The sequence below is a fragment of the Sciurus carolinensis genome, chromosome 9 (genome assembly GCF_902686445.1).
Source record: "Sciurus carolinensis chromosome 9, mSciCar1.2, whole genome shotgun sequence".
Classification (NCBI taxonomy): domain Eukaryota; kingdom Metazoa; phylum Chordata; class Mammalia; order Rodentia; family Sciuridae; genus Sciurus; species Sciurus carolinensis.
In genome coordinates, this window is record NC_062221.1 from 100,749,797 (window position 1) to 100,771,942 (window position 22,146).

At 33.4% G+C, this 22,146-nt stretch overlaps 1 long non-coding RNA gene across 1 annotated transcript; it reads left to right on the forward strand.

Moving 5' to 3' along the window:
* The first annotated feature begins 9,109 nt into the window (after positions 1-9,109).
* On the forward strand, positions 9,110-14,320 carry LOC124993220 (uncharacterized). Its single transcript, XR_007110271.1, has 3 exons — positions 9,110-9,245; positions 12,700-12,764; positions 13,988-14,320. It is a non-coding gene; the product is annotated as an uncharacterized LOC124993220 (long non-coding RNA).
* The last annotated feature ends 7,826 nt before the right edge of the window (positions 14,321-22,146 follow it).

The following is a 22,146-nucleotide window of genomic DNA, read 5'->3' on the forward strand; positions in this document are numbered from 1 at the left end:
TATGTGCATTACAGTTATATATATAGTTGAGTTCATTTTGACATTTTCATAAATGCACATAACAGTTTCATTTGTTTCAGCTCCCAGTACTTTCTCTTTCTTTCCTCTTCTCCCTCCCTCCAATCCCCATCCTCTATTCTATTGGTCCTCCTTTTATTTATTTATTGGTGCATTATGATTATATATCAAAGTGGAATGAATTGTGACATATTCATACATTTACATAGCATAATTTGACTAACTTCCTTTCCCAATCTTCCCTTTTCTCTCCCTTCGTCCCTCACCCTTGGTCCTCTACTTCTACTAATCTCCCTTCTATTTTTGTGAGATCCTATATATTTCCTCCTCTTTCACTTATAAAAGAAAACATTTGACCCTTGACTGTCTGACTCTGGCTTATTTCCCTTACCAGGATGTTTTCTGGTTCCATCCATTTACCAGCAGATAACATAATTTCATCCTGCTTTATGGCTAAGTAGAACTCAAGTGCATATACATACCATAATTTATGTATACATTTGTCTATTGACAGCACCTAGGTTGGTTCTATAACTTGACCCTTGTGGACTGGGCTTGTGTGAGTATTGGAATGCATCAGTATAGCATGAAAGCACCTGTCTCATCTGTCTTAGGAATTTTAATGATTAAGGAAAATGGAATGAAAAGAGGGGAGAGAGAACAGTTAGCTTGGAGAGTTTGGCAGTTTGTGAAGTAAATGGTGTTTATATGCAGTTTTGAAAAAGGAGAAAATGTGGACAGAGTTGTGGAGGATATGGGGCATGATTGTGAGAAATGAAAGTGGGAAAAAAGAAGATAGTTGTTTATCCCAGATGAAAAAACACATGGATATACTACAACAGTGCCCACTTCTACATTCCTTGAATTTCAGGTGAGTGTAGAGTTAGAGAAATGAAGTGAACTGTGAAGACAGAGAAGCTAATTGAAGTCCTGGGCTTAGTACAAGTTTGTACCTATCTATTGGCTAGTGTTTTACTCACCTCTTTTAGTTGCTGTGACTAAAAGGACACAACTAGAACAACTGTAGAGAAGCAAGAGTTTATTTGAGGGCTCATGGTTTCAGAGGTCCCAGTCCACAGACAGCTGGCTCCATTCTTCAGGGTTGGAGTGAGGCAGGACATCATGGTGGAAGAGTGTGGCAGAGAGAAGTGGCTAACATCTTGATCAGAAAGCAGAGAGAGAGGTCTCCACTTGCCAAATACAAATATATACCCCAAAGACACTCCCTCAATTCCCAACTCCTCCAGTCACACCATACCACTTCAGTTACCATTTAGTTAATCCCTATCAGGGGATTATTTGACTGATTTTGTTGAGAATCACAACCCAATTTTTCCTCTGTACCTTCTTGCATTGTCTCATATGTGAGCTTTGGGTGAACACCTCACATCCAAACCATAACAGCTAGTCTGTGTCTTGTGAGCAGAGATATAGCATGATCATAGCTGTGTATGAAGAAATTAATTGGTAAACACAGTGCTTATTTTATTTGAGAAAAAATGGCAGAGCAGACTAGGCAGAAAACTATGCAGCATCTAGGGGAAAGATAATGGCAGTCTAATCTCTTGTGGAGCAATAAAATTACAGCAAAAAGCACAGCTGTGGCAGAAATCATAATGCCAGAAATGAGAGTACTTAGCCACCCACTGGATCTGAGGGCTAACGAAAGGAGAAGTTAAAAATAATTGCAAGGTTTTACATATCATAACTGGGAAGATACTAATCTCTTTAACAGTGAGTAAAGAAAGGAGAACAAGTTTGCAAGAGAGATGACAGATTCTTTTAGAGAAGACCATCTGTATGCCACACAACATATGATCTGCCCCACAATAGCCACAGCACAAGAGTAGAGGAATGAGCCATATTAAATGTACTGGTGTCATCCTCTTAAAACTAAATGAAAGAGCAAAAAGTCATTAGGTTCACAGCTGTTAATGATTCATGGATTAATACATTGTAGGCCGGTCTCATTTTGAGTTAACCATGAGACCTGAAACTCACAGAGCAGTGTCTTTTCTTTGCCCAGTTGTGAGAGCAGTCTCACTTAACATGGCACCTGGAAAAGTGAAGTCTTTTTATTTACAGGCACATTACTGCATTTGTAGGCATTTCTTTGTTTTATTTTGATCAAGTGTATAATTGCATTTCCATTAACATATAATTTGCCAAAGAGAAATTAGTGGCAGAAATTATTTCCAAATAAAAATAAGGGAAATAAGCGAAGGTTTATTTAATGATTTTCTTTTCATTTGAAAGCTTCCAAATATTCATAATGTCCTAATACTATTTATTGTGTGTTTACTATGTGCTAAAGCATTTCACATGTATTTTATGTCATGTGTTATTCATAGCAATCGACTACATTTGGTATAATTATCTCTTACAAACATAAATGTTTCGATACAGAGAGGTAAAGTGAATTGCCTAATGTCACACAGTGTTAAAGTGGATGGACTATAATTGAATTCACGTTTATAATCATTTGATAGCTCACAATTAAACAATAAATGCCTTAAATGGCTTTTTGTTCCTAGAATAGGACAAAATTATTTCACTGCTGAGAAGAAAGCAGATCTATCTTGGAGAGCAAATCAACTGCCATTTAATTTGGGATCATATTTTATTCCTTCCTTGGCACTAGCATTGTCCAAATTTTGCCACTGAAAATAATGGCTGCTAAGCTTTTCCAAACAGTTCTCAGCCTGGCATTTTGTGTCTTTGAAGGATTTGTTAGATTTTGGATTTAACCTGGAATATTGGACATGCATATTATGGATGTGTTAATATAATGTGACCCTGATTCACTATTATTAGGAGTGAGTGGGTGTAGAACACACATTAACTGAGTTCTAGATTTTTGTATGAAGCATTGATCCCAAATCATTAACTTAGAGTGAAATATTGTTGGCATATGGCCTTACTTTCTCAATAGTAAATTGACGTGAAAAAAAATCATATAACACTTAATTTTGTAAAATCAGAATTGAGGGAGTTCGATAAAGCAATTATTTAATGGTATTTTTAACAAAAATATGTATATTTGCTTCACAAAAGGACTATTCTGCCAATTAAGCAATTGTAAGGAACCAATTGCTTCCCTATAAATGCTCAATGGATACTGAGAACTTTTACTTCTGTTATTATTCCCAACTTTATCAACTATCTGATCACCCTTTGAGTACTACCACTCTGATATGTTAATCTCATCAATCATGTATTCATAGAGTCCCTTGATGAACATATGTTGATTTTGTAATAGCAAGGTTTCAGCTCTGCAATGTTATAGAATGATCTCACAACGGATCTACCCATACGTGCACTTACAAATTTTCATTACCTGCTTTAAATTTTTAACTGGTATATTTTGTATATTGAGAAAGGATACACACTCCACTTGGAGGTCTCGATGGAATTTTAAATTCAACAAATAAAAGGAAACACTGGGTATTTTCTGAGCCATCAGCTCAGAATTCATACTATGTATTTCATTAGGGACTGAATGAGCACGTATCCAGTGTAACAAGGTAAAGGTGGTAGTCTCCTTTGAGAACTTCTCTGTCATCCTTCAGCCTCCATCTCCTTCATTTGCTTATACAACTGTTTCAGCTGCTGGAAAAACACCAGCAAAATGCAAGGAAGTCTTTCGTAATCGTTAACCCTTTGTAATTATTAACTTAGATTGTATGGGGGTGAAGGGGAGTACAGACAGATAGACAGACATAAATAATTAATACCAATGGAAATTTAATTTGAGTTGGGTAAATGCCAATTTTCAAAATAAAACTGAATGAAAGGCAAGATTTTGTGTGAGAAGGAGTGTGCTTTTATAGACAGGGTGGACCATAAGACTTCTCTGACAACTTGGCATTGAAACCTTTCTAAAAAATTATAAATTGATGCTGACTATAATTCTTAAATATTGATCATATCAGTCTACCTCCTTCCATCTTCCATCAACACAGTGTGTGGCCTTGATGGAAATGAGTCACTCAGCTTTTCTATGACTGAGTGTATTTGATCACAGAGCACAACTGACCATGGAATGCCAAGGCAGGCTTGTTTTGGGAGACCCAGGACTTACCTCAAAGATCTTAGCTCAAGATCTTCCCATTGGTTATGTAGAACTGCAGGCTGAGACTGTTCCATCCAAGTTTTTTGCTTCTCTCACACCCAACAAAGTTCAGACCTGTGTGGTAGGCTGATGACTCCCACTATCTCTCCATCCCCCTTTTCTCACACATCTGATTTCTGCTTCTCTGAAGACCTGGAATAATATTTTCCACTTGAGTTTCCTTATTCTTTCTGATTCTCCCACTTTATCACCATACTGAAAGCATTTCACATGAAAAATGATCTTAAGTAGTCACTGCTCCTTCAGACCTTGTACTTTTCCTTCCATTTCTCTTGAAAAGGGGCACTCAAAGCTTATCATGACATCACTGTCTACCTCCCAACGCCATCTCACACTGCTTGTCCTTACTTTCTCTGCCCCAGCTAAGCTGCCATTCCCTTGTTCTATGAAGGCACCACACATTGCCTGAGTTCAGGAGGGCCTCCACGCTCTGGTCCTTGACCAGGAGGAGCCAACCACACTATTCATTTCACCCACTGATTTTGGGTAGGTAACTGTGACTTAGACTGTGCTTTTTCTTAAACCTACTCTGAGTGCGTTTCTCCTTCATCTAAATCAGATTTCTTTAGCTTTTCAACTCCTCTAAAAAGCACTTTCACATTCATTAGCACAATTGTCTTCAGAGAATTTGTGAGTTGATAATCATGTATTTATTACTATGATTATTTGATTAATACATCCCCAAATTGGGATAGAAGTTCCCCTTTTTTATCATCATTATACCTGCAGGATTTAGCTCAATGTCTATCAAAAGTAGGCATATAATGTATATTAGATGGAAGAATGAATAAACCATCTTTCATTCTAGGAAGTATGATGAAAACAGAGTATCATCTTGAAGCTTTTGTGATCCTAGTTATAAGTATTTGCAAATAGTAATTCTAAATTAAAATAAGCATCTACATCTTAAGGATATAATAAAACATAATTCATATTATGTTTTAGGACTACATCAAATTTCAAAGGTGTGAAACAGCTGACATGTATGGAGCACTGATTACATGGTGGGCACTACCAGGCATTTCCTAAGCATTACCTCATTTCCTTCTTACGAAAATCTCAACCTTTTCAAGAAAATTTCCTTTGAAATTTCCTTTGACTATAAAATGGACTTCTGTTTGGGGAAGAACTTTGAAAGGCACAGTATGCTTTAACTTCCTTGTGAATAGTGGTTTGTACCCTAAGATGTTTTACACTGCTATTGTGTGAAAATCAGTTTGGCTATGTCGGCTTCTGCGGGCCACCTGAACTCTCTGCACAGCAGAGACCTCAGAGGTTGCTCTGCACGGCATCCAGGGCACATGTATAAATTAGCTTTTCACACATTTTATTAGTACTTTTTGTTCACTTGTCTGTTCTTCCTTGGACTATAAATTTCTTGGAGCAGCATAAATAGTATCTTCATGAGAGCACCTATTTATTATGACTTTTATTGGGCCAAATGTGATGTTAAACTCTTTAATAAGATTGAATGACTCTGCTGACAACACTACCTATGAGATAAGTATTATATTTACAATTTAAAAACCTAAAATAAAATAGCTAGTAAGTAGTTGGGGCAAGGTTTGATTTCAGATTTGTCTAATTTAGACTTCATTCTTTCTTTTACTTATTAGGGTAATCTTTGTTATCTTAAATTATAACCAAAATCTTGGTGCTTGGTAACACAAAGTATCTCTCCTGCTCCTTCCTGCCATCTTCCACTTTCCCCCTGGCTTCTTCTCCCTGAGAGTCCTCTGAGTGTGCTTGTGTTTGTGTGTGTGTCTGTGTGCATGGGCATGCACTTGTATGTGTGCAGGAGTGTGAGAGAGAGATTTTAAATTAAATTTTTTCTTTCTCAGACTAACTTGTAATTCCCTATGAAGAAGATGAATCTGGGAAACTTACAGCAAAGAATTGACTCTTAAAAATTGTTCAAACATGGCTGGAGATGTAGCTTAATGGCAGAGCACCTAGTTAGCAAAGTGTGAGGCCCAAGATTCAATCCATAGCAGTGCAAAGCAAAACTATTCAAAATGAACAAGAAAACTTCAAACGAAAAGAAAAATAACAGGTAACAGGAGACAATTAACTTTAAAGATGAAATATATTATAAGAAATTTAAAAATATAGTTTGCTTGATCAGAAAGATATATGAGTATTTAAAATTATTAGGCAGTTTACCTGAGGCCATAAACTATCTTATAGGATTTCCTTTTTTCCCCCATTGGTTGGAGAGTGGTGGTACTGGGTATTTCCTTTTCATGAATGAAAAACCTAGGCAACCACGAACTGATAGACATTTACTTTTACAATCAATTTTAGATTAGAAATTGGTTTTAAATACTTGTTGAAATTTATGGTTTTTCATCGTAAGTTGCTATTTTCAATACTTTAAGCACATTTCTTATTTTCATTTCATTTGTCCTTTCTGCAGCAAGTTAAATATTATAGGGATATGATGAATATGACTATGAGAAAAAGATGCAAGGTGATGTCTTTTTTCCTCTCCCAGAACAAATGTAATAGATGGATCCACATTAGCAAAAAAAAGAGACACTTAGATGTTCTTATGCTCACATATCATGTTCTTCATGTCATTATGGCTGGCAAGATCCATAGTTTACTGCAGGAAGAATTTCTCATCTATGTCATTTACAAACTACAATTCATGAATGTAAAGCAGTGAGATATTTCCTGTCTCCTTCGTTTATCAATGAGTTGATTCTAAAATGAGCAACTTCAGTAAGAGATATTTCCTCATAAATTTTATATTACTTCTTTTCTTTCTGAAGAGTCTCTAATATTTGCCAAGTAAATGAAAACTTAAAAATGAAGCTTGTCTTACAGTTTAAATAAATCTATGCTTTGTGATATATCTAATTATGAGATATATTTATGTACATATCTCTGAAAACTTGAATCCACTGATCAGTAATAGACTAATGGCAGAGAAAAGCAGTAAGTTGCTAAAATATCAAACTGCAACAAAATTGTTCTCTGAGGGAATTTGGCTTAAAAATGATTGTAAGACAATTCATTCAGAGTGGGAACAAATGACATAGTAGACTGGCATGCCGTGTCATGCAGTAATGGCATACATAGAGCCACGCCTATGTGAAAGATTAGGTATCAACCTCTGACAGGGATACTTGTAGGAATCACATCACTAGGCTGAATTGGGCTATTCTACATGTTTTTAGTGTATTTTCAGGATGATGTGCTTCAAGGAAAATTAATAGCTATAGAGAAAACAGTAAGTGGTAAGTTTATTTGGCTGTTTGAGAAGCCAAGCTGACAAGGTAGAAATGCCGATGTAAGATCTTCACATGTCTTATAGTTATCGTTATTTTTATTTTTGACAGTATATGGATGCTTTAATGCTAGTAAGAGTCTCCTAAGACTTTGATGAATGTCCATATATTCTCGGAATCCTCAAGGATGTACAATTCCATAGAGCATTCATACTGGTTACCTGAAATTGTGTCACTTTGGAATCAGGAGGTAGGCAGCATTTCTGTCTGGTGTGAAAACCTGACCAGAGGATGGGCAACAAGGTAACTTTTCATCTTTTGTGGACCTCATATCATCCCAGCTACTAAAAGTTAGGGGGACACAATATGAAAAATAAGGATAGATATGCCAAGTAAAATACTTCAAGGTAATACAGATATTGTGTGTGTGTTTAATGTATCAAGTATATATTCAAATACCCAGAAACTTCTTACTTCCTGTTTAACTGTCAAACCATTCTTGTAGCAAATCTTCTAAAGGCAAAATGTCAAGAAGTGATGGTATAATACTAGTGATGGTATTCATCCAGAAAGAACCAAATATGTTGTCAGTACCCTTTCGGTGCTTCTCTATGCAGGTAGAAAATTTACTTCAAATATTGTCATGAAGATTGGACAGCATAACCTCTTCTTTTATTCTCTATGACTGGCAAATAAATATTTATAGATCTACAGGGATGCATCATAGAAAATAGAAGTTTTTCATTATGAATGACCTTAGCAATGACCAAATTATCATTTGTAAGTTGGGAAAAAACTGAAAGAGAGATCAAGTGACTTGCTCAAGATCATCACACAGATCTTTAAAGATGGGAATAGAAAAGTTTTTTTTTTTTTAATTTAAAGTTTAGTGCTTATTATACTACAATATGCTACATTTTATTTTCTAAATGTGAAAGTCAATTTGATTATTTTAAAATATAAGACATTGAGATAAATACAAACTACCTATTTAATTTGGTTGTAATTGCAAAAATATTTGAAATAGAAAAATTCAGAACTTACTTTAAGAAGCAACCAAGTACTTGGTGCAGAGGCTCCAGCTTTATTCCAATGACTTTCAAATAAAGAATTATTCTTTGCTTTTATTTAAGCACCTATAGTTAAGTAATTTTAAAACAGAAATTTTGTTAAGCAAGTGCACTGCATCAAAGCAGCACTTAGAAAGTAGTTATTATTTGAAAAAAGGTCAAGACTGGGTAATTGAAGCTATATTTCTTTCTGCCTGTGATAAGTAAACTAGAGAGTAACAGGGTCTTTGGTTTCTTAAGCATTTATGAAATATTCACAATATCTCATTTTTAAGATATATGTACAAAATTCCTTTTGATTTGTTTGGTACTAAATGGGTTCATACAATTGTGACCTAATGTTTTGGTCTTTCTTATTTTCTCTTGACTAATATACAATGCATATCAAGAAAAGCATGTGAAGCGAGATATTGATATTATATTGCAAATATATATTATAATTTATAAAGGATCAGAACATAGATAAATTAGTAATATAGTTCTTCTCTCAAGAGATTTTACATTTCCCTTTGAAGGATGGTACTCTTGGGGTCAAGGTCACAAGCAAAGCAACATGGGAGAAATTCCTGTGCAGTTGCTTTCTCCGAGCAAGCTAAAAATAAGCAGATGACTTCAATTTGCAGTGTCATTACTCAGCCCATTCCTGAAGCTATCCTAGCACACACGTATACCATGAACAGCACAGAGCTATATTCCCACATGCCTGATATTTGAACTACAATATGTCAAAACAGATTTAGAGAAGAAGGTGTTGGCTGATAGATGGCATTTATACATTTTAAGTAAAGATGGGTAAGTATTCACCTCAGTTTCCCTAAGGCAATTGAATGTCCCTGCTTTTATTTTTGTTTTTTAAAGTAATAACATTCTAACTGTACAGGATAAAAACTAATAGCATTAGAAAAATGAGGCTTGGTCAATTATATTGACCATATTAGTCACTTGATAATCAAAAGTTCTATTTTTTATTAGACATTTTTATTGTTTTATTTTTACCTAGCAAATAATAATGGGGTGTATTTATAGTATGCAGTGTGATAGTTTCATCTACATACATATTGTTTAAAGAGTAAATCAAGCTAATTAACATATCAATTACCTCTCCAATTTATGTGTGTGTGTGTGTGTGTGTGTGTGTGTGTGTGTGTGTGTGTAGAATGTTAAAAAATCTATTCTTGGAGCATCCTCCAAAAGCTAGAATTATCACCTGATCTAGCAATGTCACTTCTGATAAAAAAAAAAAAAATTAAATGTTTGTAGAAGGATATCTGTACTTATGTTCATTTTGGTATTGTTTACAATAGCCAGGATGTGGAAGCAACCTAAGCATCTATCAGTGGATGAATATAGAAAATGTGGTATATATTCACAAAATAATTTTTACTAGACTTTTCATTTGATTTCTTTGAGACAGAAAAGGTAAAGTTCTGAGAATCTAGAGGAATTTTCCACAAAAATGCAATAGAAAAGATTTTGGACTTGAGACATTAGACTTTCTTTTATATAGTTCTAGTTATAGATCACATAATGCAATCTGTTCTGTGCTATATGCTTTTCTCTTTGAGTAATAGAAAAAGATTTGTTTAAACTATGAAATTATTTCTGTCTCTCAGTTCAGCATCAGGGTTATCTTCCTGCTTTCCTTTTAACCTGTACCAATTTTTTGTTGTTGTTGTTGTTGACACAATATTGTTCATAGTGTCACATATAATACATCCAAGAAATATTTTCTCGAGAGTAGTTTTTTTTTTATTACTAAGTACTTATATATAGAATATGAAAGAGCCATTTCTAAATGGACTTTATTGATGTGAGTTTTGTACTAAATGACAACAATTTTGAGTATACAATTTGAAAGATTATGACAAATATATAAACACCTATGAAACATCTACCACATTTAAAATATAGATGATTGTTTCATAATTGCTTGTAACAGAAAAAATATATTTAGGTATAAGGACTAGGAGATAGTCTAGTGAGGTAAAATAATAATAATAATAATAATAATAATAAAATGAAAAGCACATCAGACAAAAGATCAATATGAATTCATTTATGACCCATGAACTCAGAGGTGTATCTGGGGATGTGGGGAAAATTAAGGCTTTCTGAAGACTCTTTGAATTATAGGCAAAAATGTCATGTACATGTACATGTGTGTCTTCTTCAGTTAAAAGGCTTAATAGTTTCCCTCAGTATCTCAGTGATGGCTCTAACTATCCAAAATTCAAAACTCATCAAAATTAGCTTAAAGCCATCAGGAAAATAAATATATTTCTAATTTCTTTAATTTTTTTCAATCTCTGGCTATGGAAATATCTGTATTACTCTTCTTTTGACTTAATTGATATATATACCAATTAAGTTTCTACTCTATGTAAAGCACCAGACCCTATGTTCTAAGATGATAAATAGGAAATAGCCATAACTTAAAAAAACAAACCCTTGAAGTTTAACAAGCCTTGTAACATTCTCTACTGTTTTATTTTGACAAATAATTAATTGGTGACATGCATACATGTCTATAGTCACAATAGGACTGAAAAGTAATTGAGATCAAGGGCCAAATCAGACAAAGATGATTTTTTCCACAAGTGTTTATAGCAACAATAGTAGAAATCTATTCATCTCTAATGACTAGTATGTATATATTAGTAAACACGAGTATGTGTATATAAGTGTATGAATATATATATGTACATATATATATAAATATATGTATATACATACCTTTCTGAAGATTCCTCCAAGTCTAAAATACTACATCACATAGTGATTATTGGAATAAAATAAATGCAGATTGATTTCTGACCCTTGCCACTTGGAATAAGTTTGTTTTAATAGCATGAGTCATACTGTTTCAGAAGTGAATGGGATGCTTGTTGGGTAATTTACAAATTTCATGGACATGGATAAACAGAATAAGGGACAAAAACAAAGTAAAAATGACCCTCCAACCATGAAATTTTGACTTGTAGCCTGGCATACTTTCTTTCACTTAGTTTGCCCTCATAACAAGTCAAATTTCAAAGGCCCCATTTGCTTTTAACCAATGATATTGTAAAAAGAAAGAAAGATTGCATATTTAAACTGATATGCTTTCTTTCTGTACTTCTTTAGAATTCTTTGGGCATAGAATTCTTAGAAATTTGTGGGCCTAAAAAGAAGACTTTGACTTGTCAACAGCTACAATGAAACTGGCTCCCACTTTGCAATCATTAAGCTTCAACACAAGACTTAGTTCTGATTTGTAATTGAAACTCATTCATGACTTTAATTAGAAGAAATTTAAAACTCAACTTCTAAGTCATTGGACTCAGTATTGCACCACTTAGTATAAGATATACTCAGGCTTTGTAACCCATTTATGTAACTTAACCACCTTTCTTAAAAATCTGATCTCTTTTACAATCATAATTCTAAAATATTGTACTTTTGGATATGATATTTTATTTCTGGGTTCAAAATAAGTAGGTGATTTAAAATACTTCTACAACATTTGGTGATGCCCACAATTGAAAGAGATGCCTACTAACTCAGTAAATTTGAGTCATTTCTAGAAAGAGATATCTGGAACATAAAGAAGCAGTGTTTGAAAGTGCTACCTTGAGCAACCCTCTACAAATTTAAAGTAAATATAACTTGTATCTCACTGAAACTGGATAAAAGTTTTTCTACAGTGGGTAGAAATTTACAAAGATTTTCATTATAATTCTAAAACAAAATTTAAATGTTCATCTTAAATATTTTGTATATTTGAAAACAACATGTTTTTCTCCTTTTATATAAGTAGCAAAGAGAGTAATAACTAAGATTGTTTGGAAAGATGAATTATAAAGAGAAAAATCCCCAAATATTTGAATTTCTTGAATTAGTAATCAAAAACAGAAATTACAAATGGAACTGATTCTGTCTGCTCCCTCCCTGACATCCCCCCACCAAAAGAATTGAAATCAGCAGGAACAAATATAATAAAACTGTTAACTTACAGAGTCTGCTTTATTTTCATCTTTCTAAGATAAATTTTTTTCTCTTTGGGAAAGATCTAGTCCTTATAATTACTTTCAGTTACCCTCCCAATTAACAACTTCTTCAACGTGAGGAAATTTCTAATACTAAACATTCAAAGTAGTTTAGTTGTGATAAGAGTAGTTAAAATGATTTTTCAATCTATGTGTTGCTTCCTTAATATTTTTTATTTTAGAATAATTATTTATGCTGTTATTGTTCTTTCTGTGTTGAGAAATTTCAGTCACAATGGCAGAATGATAAGAGACTATAAGGAAGAAAACTGAGCAAGATTATATGGTATGTTGACAAATGGTTGAAGTACAGACAGTGTTTTTCATTTCTATTTGTTTTGTATCACTCCAAGTCCAGCAATGACTAGCCTGACTTGATCCAAGTTAAAGATGGGAAGTTTCAATCTTGAATCTCCCAATGCTGGACATATTGAATTATAATTTTCAAAGATGAAACCAAGAGCATGTTTTTTCATGCAGACTTACACATCCTAAATCATGCTTCTCATTAAGAAATATTTACCAAAGTGTGAACTCCATAATATTCATGCAATATACTCACATTGGGAATGAAAATAATATGTATAGCTTATAACTTTAATTGCTGTCTAATTCATTAGTTGTCAACTCTGGTTACACAACAGAATCTCTTCAGGAACTTTGAAAGCATTCTGATGTGTGTTCATCAGGAACCAATGTTTTTAAACAGTTCCCCAAATGGTTCTTTTTCCTCTTCATCCTAGTAAAGAAGTCTGGTTGTGCATGTGTATAAGAATTTATATCTTTTTCTATACATTTTTAGATTTATGCCTGACAAGAATCTGTAACATGGGTGTTAATGCCTCGACTTTGCAGAAACATTTGAGTGGCCATCCTTACTCTAAAGGATGGTTTAGTCTAGTAAAGGATGGGCATGCAAACCAAGGACATATAAACATGCTAGTGCAATGAAATGCTGTAGACACCCTATCAGAATTTTGCAAGTGTACGCAAAGTCTTGAGTGTGCCAATGTGGTGAGAAAAGTAGGCAGTATCACATTTTGAAGGATCTAGAATTATATTTGAAAACAGTGTTTCCTGTTTTTCATTGGTATTAAGCTAGGAATTTGCAATTTATCCTAATCTCTTTCTGCCTCCCCCTTAAACATGGTCATTCCACATTTCTTGGTCATTCCATATTTCTCAAGGACACTTATAAATGGCTGAACATTAAAATGAATTTCCTCTTGCAGTTGATTTACCCATGGCTTCTGACCTTGAACTGTATGATGTGACCAAAAACAGTCTGCATGTCAGATGGGATGCAGTTCCTGGGGCCACAGGTTACCTGATCCTCTGTGTACCTCTCACAGAGGAACTGGAATACTGTTCTCAGTGTTTTTTAAATTGTGATTGCTCTTTCAAACAAAATTTTAATAGTGTCTAACATGTAATAGAAACTCATTATTTTAAATTATTAAAAGAATGTTTGAACATTCCTTTTTTTTTTTTTCTTTTTTGTGGTGCTAGGGATTGAACCCAGGGCCTTGTGCATGTGAGGCAAGCACTCTACCAACTGAGCTATCTCCCCAGACCTTTAAAAAAAAAAAGAAAAAAGAAGTGGTATTGTTCTATGTATCTGTCCATTCAACTCAAGACTTACAACGGTTCTACCATCTTCAACATGTGATTTCCAGATAGCTTGGGTACTCAGTCTCTAAAAGAAAAAATACTTGAGAAGACTACATCTCAGTCTGCAAAATGTGCCCAATAAGTTCACTACCATTTGATAGCCAGAATCAGTGACCATATCTAACTAAAATATGGACTGAGATAATCTCTGTGAAACCAAGAACAAAATAAAATAACAAACATTTTTTTGCCATGGTATGAACTTGTGCTGTATCCTCCTTCTTCTTATTAAATAAATCCTCATTCCTTCCCATGGAAGAAAATTCACAGCTCCATCCAGATATACGTCCAACCCAGGATATAGGATCCCTTCTGAGTCCTCTTAATTCAGATGAGACATGCATCTTCAGTAGGCTAAAAGTCAAATCTCTTTGCCTATGACTCAACACAAATGCAAAAAATAACTGATGTAAAGTGGGCAGCGTAAATTCAGTAGAAACTTCCATTCAGGAAAAGGAAGAAAGGAAGATGAAGATACATAGTACCCATTGGTAAATATTAATAATTAGTAGTGTTAATTAGTGTATATGTGTTATTGCATGTTCATGCATGCAGTATGTACACACCCCAGAGATCTTTAACTGTTATTTTCCCTTCAGCATCTCATTCAACATTGTTCAATTGAGGCTCAATTCATGAGTACAATCCCAGAAGTTAGGTCTAATTGTAGACATTGAAACGACACAGATTCTGATGTAGGCCACGGTGTCAAGACATGTGATAAATAACAACCACTTCAATAGGGCCAAGAGAAGTGAATTGGAAGTTGGGTGGTGGTGTAAATTTTTAGAGTAAAACTGCATTTTATTATATTTTAATTCATAAAGAAATCAGAATACAAAATCACCAAACATTCCATTCTTATTTGCCTTTTTAAATTCCAGCCTATTTATTTTCTGAAACTTCTAAAAAGTAGAAAACTAGATTATATGTATCTCTGATAGAATTTTTATATTCTGCCAAAAATTACATTCTTACATTCAACTCATTTACTGAACAAGGAATCTTAAAATAATATGAAAACATGAGCCAAGGAGAGTGTTCCTATTTTAAATACCACTCAAGTTAATGAATGACAGCTGAAATAAAGATTTATAATGTTAATTGGATATCTCATATCTGACTCTTAGTTTTATAGACATATTCAATTATTTCAGAAATATTTTGATTTCTTATATTTGTGAAAAATAATGCTGGGGATATTTCATACAATTTGTACCTAATTTAAAAATAAAATATGTATTCAAAGACTTAAGCACATTTAAATATGAAGTTACCCTTTTCTGTAAATTAAAAATAAGAATAAATATTCTCCTATTTAAACAGTAGTATCCTCAAATAAATATGAAATCTCCAGTTAGCATTATAATTTACTTTAAATGAACCTTCAAAGTTATTTGCAAAATTAGCACAAAAATATTTTGAAATTTATATTTATAATATGTTAGAGTTTCTAAATTTCAAATATAAATATTTACTTTTAATGTTTGTTTAAAAAGAAAGAAATTTGGAGCTTCAAAAAGGAACTATGTGCTAACTGGCCTTATTTACTCTGCATTTATTTTGATTTATTTCATCTAGAATTCTTTCTGATTTTGTGGTCAACCATGTTTACAATATTATTTCATCTTCAATCACTGGCTTATAAAAGTCGAAAGTGACCTGATTAGACTGAACTTTGAAATGGATGGAATTCACAGTATTATATAACTTGCTTAGTAATCAACTTGTACCATATCCACACAGCAAAATAAATTCTGGTGTCGTTCTAATCTTTCAGATAACCAAAATGGTTAACCTCAGAACAGTAGAATTATCATTGAGGGTACTAGTCCAGTACATAGTGAATTCTGGCATAGATAAGAAAGTTCTTGGGGAGTTAATCAAAATCCTATTAATAAATTGGAAAACTTTAATTTTAGTAAAATATAGTAAACTTTTATATATGAAAAACTTTTGAAATTTGAGTTTTCCAATGATTTATTAATTTTATTTTAAAGCACACTAAACACATTAAGTATCCACTGTGTTCCATACATACTTCTAGGTCCTGGAATATTAATGAATAAAGATAAATGACTCTGCTTTGAAGTTTAAATTTAGTAGTTGTAATCAAATAAACAGAAATAAGATATAATTGCAAATTTCACTAAAACTATGAAATAAATTAAAATAAATATGTTACTGAAATTTAACTGAGATCTGAGAGACAAAGGGCAGTTATCCAAGTGAAGAATGAGGTTAAGGACATTTCATTCAGAGGAAACTGAGCAATGGTAAAATGCCTTATATTAGAAAATAACTTAATATCAAAAGATTTAAATAAACTTGCTTCATTGTCTTAGGAGAAATCAGTTGACAAGTGAAATGAAAGTGTGAACATATGCAGGTCCACATCATGTTAGTTTTTGAAGGTTATTATTGTAATTTGCAATCCAGCCCAAAGCTCAAGAGGTGTTTATTACAGCTTTCTTGCTTCATTTCTTTTTAAGATAAAATACATTACTAGATTTCTATATTTTAAAGATCATGGTGACATTTGAAGGACTTATAGGATAATAGTTAAACTGAAAGAAGGAAAAACAGTTATAAACCAAGAGATTTGTATTGAGTACAAAAGATAGAGATATATGGGTATAGATATAAAGATAGGGAATAAACAGACTATAATGCATTTTTCAGGTAATACTGATAAAACTTTGTAATGAATTGCATAACAGTATGTGATAGAGGCATAAAGCAAACTCCCAGATATCTGAGTTAAGTCACAGGGTCAATATCATTTGCTGGCAGGTGAAAAATGATTGCAGACTATTGTGAAGCACTGGTTGGCCAGGTCATGTCAATTTTATGATGCATGTGAGGAATTCGTGTGAGGTGATTTGTAAAATACTAATCTGGAATACAAGATAGATATTGCTCAGGTTAGAAATATTAGTTAAAGTTAGATATACTAGGATTCTACAAAGAATAGAAGCAATAAAATGAATAGGTGGTTGGATGGGTGGATGGATGGATAGCTGAATAGATAGATAGATGATAGATGGGTAGATAGATAAACTGAGTAGATAAGAGTCATCCTTTGGTACCCATGGGGAATTTGTTCCAGAACCCCTCACAGATACTGAAATCTGTATATGCTCAAGTCCTTTATATAAAATGATATGGTATTTGTATATAGTCTGGTCAGATCCCACAGTATGCTTTAAATCACTGATAGATTACTTATGGTCCTAACACACTATACATGTTATATAAACAGTTGCCATGTTGCATTGACAAGAAAATGAGGCAGTAGTGTTCAGTACAAACATCATAATTTTTAAAATTATTTTTGATCCCTGATGTGTTGACTCTATGGATGCAGAGATATGAAAGGTTGATATAATGGTTAATTTGAATTGTCAACTTGATTGGATTAAGAGATGCTGATGATTAAGATGCTTCTGGGTGTGTAGATGAGGATGTGTCTAGGAATGACTGGAATATGTGATAGCCAACTGAAGTGGAGACCCTTCCTGAGTGTGGGCAGCACTGTCCAATAGGATGGTGGCTTGGATGGAATAAAAGTTGGAAGAACAAGGAAGCAGCAGCAAGAGATGCAAGCTGGACTCTTCTTCAATGGGTTCTTGATTGCTGCTTTGATTGTCTGATCGCTTCTTCACTCTTCCTAAGCAGACTCTGCCAATGATTCTCCAGGGAGTTTCCAGACCTCTTGTTCTGGGGCTTCTACCTCTTAGACTGCTACTTGTTCTTCCAGCTCGCCAGCCTCTCGGTTATTATGCACTGTCTATTACAACGTGGACTGGTCCTGTAAGCCAATCTACTAATCCCCTTTTTATAATTGTACTTCTTATTGATTCTGTTCCTCTAGAGAACCCTGACTAATACGGTTGACTTCATAGGAGAGGAGATTTTTTAGGGAAACTGACTCACACGATTAAGGAAGATGAGAAGTCCCATATTGGAGAACCAGGGAAGTCAGTATGGTTCAGTTTAGGTCTAAGGTCTCAGAACCAGAAAAGCTGATGGCATAATGCTCAGTCTGAGGCTAAAGATTTGGGAAACCAGGAGTCCGAAGGTCATGGGATCTAGAGTTCAGATGTCCAAGGAAAAGGAAAAGGCTGTACCAGTACTAGAAGAGAGAGAATGCACAAATTAGTCATATCTCTGCCTTTACAAAGAGGCCAGACCCCTGGCCAATTGGTGCCTGCCAACATTGATGGAGGATCATCTCTCCTTCAGGACACTGACTTGCAAGCCAATATCCTGCAGAAAAACCATCTCTATTCATTATATTTTAATTTCATTCTAATATTTTACTTTAAGCAGGAATTTTTCAGTTCCAGGCACCTAGAAAATGCAAACAAACAAGTCAGGGCTAGAGTAAAAATGTCCTTGTTGAACTTATTTCAAAGTGAAAAATTACTATAGCCATTCTATCAGTACCTAACTTTGTAGCAAGACCACATTCTGACTACTGTGTTTAATTCTTGTTGGTGTATTTATAGGAAGGACACGACTAAGATTGAAAAGGTCAGGTGAAATGACAGTAACTAATTCAGAAATGAGATGTCAAGAATTGAAGTTATAAAGCAGAGATTAACCTATAAGCAATTCAAGTAGGCTTATATAGAGAGACATACACATATACACTTAGGCACATACAAAAGCTAGTTAATACAGTATTTGAATTAAATTGACAAGGTCAACAAAGGAATCACATTATGGTAGCTGAAGAGTAACTTCTATAAAAAGAAAGTGAAGGTGACTTCTAAGACTATAAAATACTTTTGTGCTTAGAAAAATCATTTATACTATATGCAGTATTATTGAGTTCCACTTATGCATAGAAAACAGAAATATTTGTGTCATTAATACAAATTTAGAAACAAATTAATCAGATAATTTGTTAGTTTCTTATTCTGTGTTTCTGATAATTATTGTTTTGAATACTTGAGTATGTTGCAATTTGGGCTTTTTTTTTTTAAGGGCCCACTTTGAAAAGACATTTGTTAGAATATTGGCAAATATTTTCTAATGACATTTGAATCAATATTTAGAGAAAGACCTAAGAATGAAGTTAAAGTAATATGCATTCAAATGATTCGTGGTAAGTTACTTAGTATTTTCTATGTACCAAGCTTTGTGCAATTTATTACCATTTAATGTACTTTTAAAATTATTTATTTTTTTATTTTTTACAGACTGCATTTTGATTAATTTGTGTACAGGTATGACTACACAAATAGTATGAATCTACATCATGTACAATCATAGAAACAAAATGATGTACCCCATTTGTATTTCCTATTCAGTAAGCTCTATTTTCATCATTCAGTTATACATAAAGAAAATGAGGCATGTGTAAATCAAACTCATAGTGACATGTTATTAAATGTTGGATCTCATTTCCCCACCAATTTGCTAAACTTTACACCTTCTCTTCAATTTTAATGGAATATAGAAAATTAATACAATCAAGTGTCCCACCTAAATAAGGAAACCACTAGACTGGAAATAATTTAAAATGGAACAGAATCTACTTTCCAATCCATGATAAATACCACTAATCAATACTTTAACATAAAGATAAACAATGGTAAAATTACTAGGCTCAGACCCAGAATTCACATCCACAGAGAGCTAAGGAACCATGACCAACAGGTAGAAGACAGAACCTGTGATAAAACTTAGTTTTCATTTAACTGTGAGCACTAAGACTGACTCCATGCTTTCTCTCTCAAAAGTCAAACGTAATTCTTAGTACACCTTAGTATTCATCAGTGTTTCTATGGTTATTAAATTTGATGGTCATATTATAGATATATAACAAATACAATGTGTTAGTAATGAATGTGCATTTTAAGCATCTATGTGAAAATACTCATACAATAGGTAAGACATTTCAAACAGAAATTCAGATGTACCACAATTTCCATATTTATTATTTTTCTTGAATCACTGTAAATCTGATTCTGAATTAGAATTTTTATTTTCTGCAAGGAAATATTGTCTTAGGCATAATCGAAATTTTACCATAGTTTTGTGTCAACATCCCAAGATTTTGTCCAGTGGCAACCAATGAAGAATCTGCTCTAGAGGCCAAGCACCATGGCTCTCTTTCTTTGATTGTGGTACTTTCATGGGCTATGAGAATATTGTATGAAGTTGAGTTGGCCCGAGTTTAAAATCTTTTTCCTGTATCCTGTTGTCTTTCCAAAGACTCCTATCTGGGATTCACTGACCAAACTTTTCATTCTGATATTTTCATCTTTTTCCTGCACCTACAGTACACTGCTGCTGTACATCCAGCCTGAATAGCCCAGAAGGGACTTCAGTAAACTTTTCCATTAAAGGAGAACCAGTACCTTTGATTACAAGCAACTTTTTCTTACTGCCCTTGCTAAATATCCTAAGGTGAGGATTGAAAAATGTCTGCTCATCTGCTTAAGATTTTTTTTCTGAAGATCTTTGATTTAAAAAAATCACATCAAGTATTTGAAAGTAAGAAATAAAAGATACAAAAAGGCCATATGAATTGAAAATAGGTCAAAAAATGTGATGAAGAAGTCTGAAATGCTTGTCCTATTAGGTGTGACTATCATTGCTAACTAAACCCAATGGAATTAAGCCATATATTTTCCTTATTTACTGCTCTTTTTTTGTATTTCATGTGCCTGAAAAGAGTTTTTTTTTTTTTTTTAATTTTAAAACATAAAATTGGTACATTTCAATGAGGTACTATGAAATGTTAAATGTGTAAAAATTGCATACTCTTGAAATCAAGTTAAACATACTTGTCCACTTAAAACTTAATTCTTTCTTTATGTTGAAACTTTCAAAATTATGAATAGAAATGCATTAGATGTACATGTATTGATTTTATATTCTGCTACTTTGCTGAATTCATTTATTAGTTCTAGAAGTTTTCTAGTGGAGTTTTTTAGGTCATAGAGTTGTTGATTTTTTATTTTTTTAATGTATGTGCTCAATGCAATGAACTTTCCTCTTAGTACTGCTTTCAGAGTGTCCCAGAGATTTTGATGTTATGTCATTGTTCTCATTTACCTCTAAGAATTTTTTTATTTCTTCCCTGATGTTTTCTGTTATCCTTGCATCATTCAATAGCACATTACTTAGTCTCCAGGAGTATGAGTAGTTTCTGTTTGTTATTTTATCATTCATTTCTAATTGCATTACATGATGGTCTGATAGGATACAGGGTAGGATCTCTATTTTTTTGTATTTACTAATGGCTTCTTTGTGGTATAGCCTATATTCTATTTTGGAGAAGGATCCATGAGCTGCTGAGAAGAAAGTATATTCACTTGATGATGGATGAAATACTCTGTAAATATCCATTAAGTCTATATCATTGATTGTATTATTTAGTTCTATAGTTTCTTTGTTCAGTTTTTGTTTGGAGGATCTATCCAGTGTTGAGAGCGGTGTGTTAAAGTCTCCCACTATTAATGCATTTTGGTCTATTTGATTTTTAAAATTGAGAAGTGTGTTTGATATACATAGATGATCCATTGTTTGGGGCATAAATATTTAAAATTATTGTATCTTACTGTTTTATGCTTCTCTTAAGCAGTATGAAATATCCTTCTTTATCTCTTCTGACTAACTTAGATTTGAAGTCCACTTTATCTGATATGAGGTTGGAGACCACTGCTTTTTCACTGGGTCCATGTGCATGGTATGTTTTTCCCCATCCTTTAACCTTTAGTCTGTGGATGTCTTTTTCTATGAGATGAGTCTCTTGAAGGCAGCATATTATTGGGTCTTTCTTTTTAATCCAATCTGCCAGTCTGTGTCTTTCAATTATTGAGTTTAAGCCATTAACATTCAGGGTTATTATTGAGATATGATTTGTATTCCTTTTGGCTTATTCTTGGTTTTTTACTTGTCCTTTAATTGGTTTTAGGGTACTTCCTCCCTATGATGACTTGTATTGTTGCTTTTCACTTCCTCCTCACAAAATATTTTGC